This window comes from Xylocopa sonorina, chromosome 11, assembly GCF_050948175.1.
Source record: "Xylocopa sonorina isolate GNS202 chromosome 11, iyXylSono1_principal, whole genome shotgun sequence".
Lineage (NCBI taxonomy): Eukaryota > Metazoa > Arthropoda > Insecta > Hymenoptera > Apidae > Xylocopa > Xylocopa sonorina.
Genome location: NC_135203.1, coordinates 5,353,964 through 5,362,377, shown reverse-complemented (window position 1 = coordinate 5,362,377; position 8,414 = coordinate 5,353,964).

Sequence of the window (8,414 nt, the reverse complement as noted above, 5' to 3'; positions counted from 1 at the left end):
GCTTTAATCGTTCGCTTCTCGTAATAGTTGAGGAAATTCGATTCGTTCGTGGATTAATGAAAGATAAACAGGATATTTTAATCATGTTTCGCTTTTCGATCCCAGCGATTCAATTTACGACTCTATCCCCTGCGAATAATTACGGCGAATTATCATGCCGCGATGGAACGAAAATCGGCTCAATAATTGAAGACTGCTTAATTCGAGACGGGATTTAATGGAATATTAATTAACAGAATCGACGATTCAGCTAATACCACTTCAATTCCCCAGATCCATATCCCCCATCTACACTGTACGATCGAATTGACCAAAGAGAAACACACCGCGCCGCACAAGAACCACCTGACATTTTCCCAGCGATATTTACCCTGCCCAGACAAGCCACTATCGCAAAGTTAGATTGTAAAACCGCGACCGGTTATTGCTTCTCGAAACTACGCTTCCATTCTCTCTATTAACCTATTAACCCGATACGGGCGCACACATTTCCTCACGCAATTCTTCGGAACTTCGCCCCTACAATAACACCATTTCCCTACAATCTCGATAGCCATCGTTAAGACGCGCCTCTCCGTTCACCAAAGAACTTCCCCGTTTCACCCTAAAAACTCGGTGGTTTCTTTCGACCCAGTTCGATCGAGCCTTCGTCAACAAGCGTCCACCCCTTTCGTCCGCCGGAAGCCAGCACACCCCCGTTAGACGCATCCGCCATTCTCGACGCAAGAACAAGATCCTCCGCAGTTTACCAGAGGAAGTTTCCAACCCTCCGTCCACGGACGGAGTTGCCGCGAGAAACTTTTCGATCGCTCGTCTTTAAAGGTAGGACGTTGCCCCGGGTACGCACGAAAGGGGTTTGGTACCACTGGCATAGATGCATAAACGCACGCTCGTGGTACATGTCATGCGGAGCCCCGGCTTGATACACGCGCGGCGTGCGTGTGGACGAACGTACCTACGTTACATGCAAATAAATATGCCATGCGACCACCGCTGGGTGGCGGAGGGGCGAGAGGGCCGCGGGATCCGACAGGGTGCAACAATAGGCCCTCACCAGTTGCCATGGTAACACCATCAATCCCTTAGCAACAGCTTGAGATCTTAAAGCCGAGGATTCGCTGCGACTCGGCCGCGGATCATTTAATGACGGGACGAAAGGGTTACCAGGGCTGACGGGCTCCCGAATTCCTCGCGGTGTTGCGGCGCACGGGGGTTCAAGGGTAGATTTCTGGGGGTGTTAGAGTGGATTTAAGGATTTGAAAGAAGGCGGAGGAGCTGGGATTGGAGGATCGATTTTTTTAATTAAAATCGAGCGATTCATTTTCTAAAGTTGATGTATATGTATCGTGTGATCTCTTGGACGGTGGTAAAAAAATTTCAGATCGATCCGTGTTGCAGAGGGGAATAAAAGATGGATGTTTATCCGGTCGAATCTGTCGAGCAAATCCGCAGCTTTGCATAAAGCGAGAGGCAGACTTTAATCACGCCGCGACGCGTTATCAAATTTCCATGTTTCCTCTCCCGCTACCGACCGATTCACCGTTCGCTTTTTTCCGCGGTTATCGCGACGAGACGTGACGAAATACGTTTCCCTCTGCTTTCCAATCTGCTCGTACGTGACGGAGATAACGGTTCGTCCTGAACGACGTAAAAAGGGAACAGAGGGAGGAACGATCGTCCTGGCCGACCAATAGCGATGCAATTATTATCGTCCGTCGAGATTATAGTGTATAATACATACGTACATTCAGACAAAGCGAGAAGTAGTCGAATGACGAAGCAGATGGAACTAAATAATTTCTATCAATCTCCTCCCAACAGAATTGTGAGTTGAACGCGTAAGAAGCTAACGCAATCGCGTTCTTACACACGCGATAGTACACTTTCGCACGTTTCCGTCCGATTTTATTTTCTCGACGAACAAACAATAAAGCTAGCGCGATTAGAGTCGAATCCTCTCGGACGTGGCTCGTTTCCTGGACGGAAAAAGAGGAAGTCGTCGTTTCCCTTGCCTTCCGTACATCGTCCCCGAGCATCCAAAGCCGCCACGTCTCTTGGAAGGCGTTCCTCTTGGAGCAACGTGATTCATTCGTCGTCGTAATTACGTATTTATCGCGCGAAATTTTCGGCCAGCTTCCTCTCTCGAGGCGGATCCGCCGCGCGGAAAAGGAGCGAGCCTTTTTCGCCGACAGCCGACCAGCCGGATGCGCCATTTTTATCAGATCTCAGGTTCACGGGGGGCCGCTGGTTCTCGCTGGTCGAGGCCACGGAACCCTCTGGTTAATTAACCGTGTCCGGAGCGAGAGGGAAACGGAACTGGGTTCGCGAACCTGTCCGTCAAATCTGGCGGAAACCTCTTTTTATTTTTCGCCAGGTTTTATGTTAATTTAATTAACTCCTCGGGTTTTCAGGAGCGGACGAGAGCGTTGGTTCCTTCGTGATTAATCGCAGGCAGGAGATGAAAGCCTTTGATGGATTCGTTACGAGTGTAGTTGGAGTTATGTGTATCTTTACAATGTTTTTTATTCGATATTTATTAGAACGCTCTAACGATACATCGAGTTACATGGAAAAAGGGGAGGGGGCAGTTTAATAAATGTCCGTCTTCCATTTCTTTCTATCCGTATTCGTGTCTTTGACACGTGGAGGACGATACGAACGTTTCATTTTACGAGCCCATCAGTTTAGCATTTAATTTAACGAAATTGGTTCACCGGCCGCTTATTAGAGGATTCCCATGTCAGAGCTCGTAGTCGAAGGGCCATGACGCGCAGATAGGGAGCCGTAACCAGAAGCCTCTCAGTCAATGGGTCGATACCCCGAATGCGCCAGTGCATTCGGTCCCCGCTATGCAACGACGATAGTCCCGAATTCAATTCGGCTAATACCGTCTTACGGTCCTCGGAACGGTCCTCTGCGAATCGACGGGCACCACTGTCGCACACAATGAACCAGCGGAACGGAAAGCAGTCACGCTCCCCGCATTGTTCACCGTTTTCGAGTTCGAAGCTTGGTTACGATTCTTTGCTCGTCACGACGAATGCTAGATGCGTCCCAAAATTCTAGTTACGTCCTCGATCGAAGCGAGTGCACCAGGAATTTGTCATGAGAATCGATTGAAATCGAATTCTTGTCTCATCGACTAATCAACAAAACAGCGATCGTTGCAAGATCACAATATTTTCAACAAACGACGATCTTCCAGAGCTTCCACGCGCCCATCTCGCAGACCTCATCAGGATCCACCCGTGGAACCCTCCGCCTTCGTACCCTCCTCGTATCTCCTGTCCGCGCGGTTTTGTCTCGCGGCGGGTCGACTTGGAAATTGGCAGAACGTTTCGCGGCCCCGTGGACCGGGCATTGATTAATGGCGCGCCTGTTGCAGCCCCGGTTACAATGCAATTTGCTTTGCAACGGGCCGCGTGTACGTATACAGACCCACGAGGGCCAGGATCCATCCCGCGCGGAGTCTGTGTGTTTGCGTTTCGTCGGGGCGGTGGGACGCGCTCTAGCCGCGGCGGTATTTGCAGCGAAGTGACAAAGCCGTGACAAGAGTGACACGGTGGCATGGAACGGACGACAACTAATTAATCATCCTGCGGAACTGGACATCGCGTTGGACGCGCGCGGGAGCCGATGCAATGAATGCACCGGCATGCACCTCGCGTCCTTTCGATTCGGACGTGTGTCGAAGCCACGCGCGCGCGCGCATCGCCCACCAATTGTGCGGATCGGCTTCGTTTTCGACCTCTCTCTCCTCTCCACCCGCGCTTCTTGCACGCCTCTCTGTCTCGCGTCGGATGCACCGGACACTACGATCTCGTCTTTCGTCAGGGCTGTCTTTGTTCGATGGACACCCTCGAGCACACCGATCCGTCGCCATTCGATTTGCCTATCGGCACTGTTGCAGCTACGCCCGCCACCCTTGCCACGTCCCTTCGATCATCACCACCCTCCCCCCCCCCCCCTCTTCAGGTTGATCGTGAGCTGGCGTCACGCTTACTGTCACTACAAGCGCAAGCCACTGCGCGTCGATTGTCTCGATAGGAGGCGGCCTGGACGCGATGGCATTAATTACAACGCGTAAGTGGTGGAAATTAGCGGGCAGGAATGTAATGGATGGACTCGCCGTGGTTCGAGGTGACGTTGGGACTTTGCAGGCTCGCCAGGTAGGCTTTTGATTGATTACGAGAGGATCACGGCATCTTCTTCTTTGTTACATCGCGTTGTCCTGGCTTCGCTGTGGCTCTCGAAATTTGCTTCGTCCCGAAGCAATTTTCACTTCGACGATGATTAACTGGTCGATTATTACAAACCGCGATATTTGCTTGGGAACTAGAAAGTCTCTTAACGAAACGAGGGTATCGGGTTAAAAATGCAGAGACCGCAAACGGGCATCTCAAGTGTCCAAACGGACATGTCGCTCGAGCGAGTCACTTGACGTCGCACGCGAACTTGATTTTATATGTCCATCTATTTCTGACTGTTGCGTTGATTCCGATCAATTCTGCGGTGAACGAGAAACAGCGATATCAGACAGTGGTTGCTCCGCCGCTGTCCGTATCATGATTTAAACACAGTAATATACAGTAAAGACAAGCAAACCGCTCTTCGTTCTCCGTATCTTTCTATCTCCCGCAGACCATAACTCGCGTATCATTTTCCTTAACGACCCACGGCTCCGTCTCCGGCTATCGGTTTACTTCGCGACCCGTTCATCCAGCCCTGGTATCGCTCGAAAACGAGAAACACCGTGAAAAAGCAGCCAGTTTCGAAGCTGGGAATCCAATTTCTCGCAGGCGAGGCGAGGGTGGAGGCGTCGACGGCGATCGAATTCGGTCATCGGGGCCAGACGGTCCTCGTCGAATAAATATCGTAGCAGCTCCGGGAATCAGATCGTCTCCCGTAGGAAGAGAGAGGCAGGCGTCCGTGTGTCTTCGGCAATTTCGTTAAACTATTGAAGTCAAGTGCACCCTCGAGTACAACCCCGGGAGGTGGAGCGCCCCGGTTCCGTTCCGCTTGTTCCTTCTTTCACGAGAGTTTCAACGAGACGATAAGCATTTCCAGCGAGCGGTATACGCGATACGAAGCCTCTGGCGATCGAGAGTTTACCCCAGGATCGCGGCGTTCCTTTTTTCGCGCGACGGGGGCTGGCCAACTTCCTCCTCCTCTCGTTTCTTTTTCCCTCCTCCGCGTTCATTTTCCCGGGCCATTAGCGAGCGAAGGAAGACATCAGCTTCCACTCAGTGATTACCGTCGAACGGGATTTGCATAACACACGAGTCGCGGCGCTCGCACGACGGGCATTTACATTTTATTCGAATCGCGGTAATCGATCGGATCGTGCAGGCCGGGGGATGAAACGAACGCGACAAGGAGGGATCCCCAGCCCGACATCGGCCCGCAGAGGGTTTCGCTGCTTTAAATAAAAATAAAGTACCCGTGGACGCGGCCAGGATGGACGCATTAGCGATTGGGAAAAGGCTACGAGTTAGTTTTAACGAGCTCGCCTCGAAACTTCTCTATTACCGGCTTCTGCCTCCTTTTCGGTGGATCTCGCGGTCCCTTTCTACGCTCCCGTCTCTCTGCCTGTTCCTTCTTCATCGCTGCTCGCCTTTCATGGGAATTAATCGCGAATTGCGATGTAGTTGGAATGGTTGATACAGTACTTCGTTACACCTTCTGAACGCACGATTTGATTAAGCTATTCAGCATTCCTGAGACACCTACAAATTCGATTAAATACTTTTAAGAATAATTCAGAAATTATAAATACACGAGTCTCCGTTTAGGTCCCATTTTCTTAATTACGTTCGTAAATATATAAATTCCTATGAGCATCCATAGTCGAGCGTCAGCCTTTAGTCACCACGAGTGTATACGTTGATTCATCGTCCTCGAAGGTCTCCCAACTTATAGCCGCCATACTTGAAACGCTCGCGCTCCGTTTCGCGCAAAGTACCCACGGCAAAAGGACGAGGTATAATACAGAGACGCGCTTGTATACAAGGCTGGCAATTCTGAAATGGCGTTACGCGGGGAGCTCGTGTATTTTCTGGCTAATAATTTCGACGGGATCGTTCTCCCTCTTCTATTACCGGCCACAAATTACCGCCGCCGCGGCGCGGCAGTAGTTTTGATATACGATCCGTACTCCTCCGCGATCAACCGCGATTTATACGGTGCAACAATAACGTTTACCCTCGATACTGGTCCCCGGCGTATTTTACCGGGGACAGTTTTACCGCGGCAAGGCGCAACCAGTGCGAATCCATAACCGCGTTTTATACACTTTATCTGCATTAGCAGTCGCTGCGACGTGGCCTTCTATACACAGGCATATATTTATTACGCGATACAACTTTTATTTTATTTGCTACCCCCGACGACAAACCGTTCTTCACGGTTCCTCAGTCTAGTACGCTGCCAGGGGTTGGACTACTTAAAGGGTTCGTTTAATGATGATGAAAAAAGGGAACGGTTTTCGAAAAATTTACATCGCCAGCGTTTCTGCCTTTTATGTTCTATAAAAGGGAAGAGTGTATAAGGAGGAAATGTGGAAACGTTGGGAATAAACGTTATCGCGTTGGCCAGCGAGGGCTGTTACACGCTTTTCCTATAATAATTCCAAGCGACAAAAGTTCCTCGTAAAACAGAGGCGAATGTAATTCCGATGAAACGTTTCTCGGTCTGCAGAATTTTTTAAGCATTCGTCGCTACCGTCCGTAATTTTCGCCCGCGGTGCGCTCGCTTAGGACATTAATTCGATCGAGTTCCACTCAAGTTCCAAGAAAACTTTTAATTCCAACAAGTTTCGCCGGCCTTAAATGATGGTTCACAGCTGACTACTTAAATCCCCTCCGTCGAAATAACACGTTACGCGAAACCGAACTCCCCGTCAATTATCCCTCTAAGAGAAAAAAAAAAACAAAAATGCATCCCTTATCCGGTGCATCGAAGATCTCAGGTTGCGCGGCGTTCAAGTATCGCTGCGTGCACGGCCGCGCATAATTCCGGCTGCATTTCGATAATAATCGTAATTGAAGCATTTAATGCCCGGTGGCGTCGATATTCCAATAATTCACCGGGCTCCCTGTCACTGCGCCCGATGGTGTGAGGCGCAAGGGTGTTCCTACCACCCTCCTACCTCCCGTTCCGCCGGTTCGATTCCCGTGGGATCTGGTCCTTCTCGGGTCCAGGGCAATGCATCACTCTGTCCGCAGCCCCGTAACTCACCGCGGCGCTCGCACGCGCGTCCTCGCGCGGACAGCTACGCTTGGCCAGTGTACGTGCACGCGTGGTCGATAAACGCGCGCGTACTCGCGCGCGAGTGTGCGTGAGCGCGCGATGCGCGACATAGCTATGGAAAGACGGGGTCGAACAGATATATGGCCCGAAGTGAACGACGTATCTAATCTAACCCTTCTGGACAAGATACTCCGTGATGCTCGGGCCAGGGGGTTGCCCAGCCATGCGTTAACCGTAGCCCCTGGGCTCGGCCAAGTGTAATCTAAAATTACAAGAATCCACTGCTGGCCGGATGGGCCATTTGTCAACCTGCCGGACAATTGCCATCGACACTTCCCGAACGGTGGATTTAACTTTCGTAACTGATGTTGAATGCCGTACGGGGTGCAGCGTTAATAAGTCGGGAAGGGTTGGCGAGGTTTTGGGTGAGCTTAGGGTGGGCTTCGTTGGATTTACTCGTGCGCGTCTCTTTGTCCAGCAGAGGTTGAGCATCAGCGAATTTTCAAACTCGAAACGAAACTCGATCCTTTATCCCTGACGAGCTTCTCGAGCCGCGCCTCCTCCGCTTCGTTCATCGAGCGAACTCGACGGCGTCGAAGAAGCGCGACGGCAAAAACCGTCCGCAGCGTCCGCGAGAAACCATCGCGTGACTCACCCTCCGCGCGACGTTACAAAGTTGCAATCCGCTGGCGGCACCAGGCTCCCGTCCCCGAGATATTCATCTCCATCAAGACGAGGCTAATAACTCGCTCGCTCGCTCGGTTCACCGAGCAGAAAGAAGCAAAACCGTGGCTCGTCCTTTCGACTCTGCCCTTTGAACTTCCTTTCTCGCCTCGCTTTCACCCTCCCTCTCCCTCCACCTCTCTTTTTCTCTCCCCGTGCTGCCCTCCGTCCCCGTTCCCTCTGTCTCCGTTGCGTTTTCCGCAACACCGTACGAGCGAGAACCATTAAGGCTGACACAATCGCGCCGCGGGTGGTCAAACTCGAGGAACGCCGTGGATACGAGCAAAAGGAGGCCCCCGCGCCGCTCGCGGGAGGCGTACCAGGCTATAATAGAAGCCTCCATTATCGTCGGGACTCGTAAAAGTGAAACGATCACCGGCGCGCTATTTAGAGTAACGATCCGTATATACACGGGCGTGACGATCAGATACCATCGGCAGATA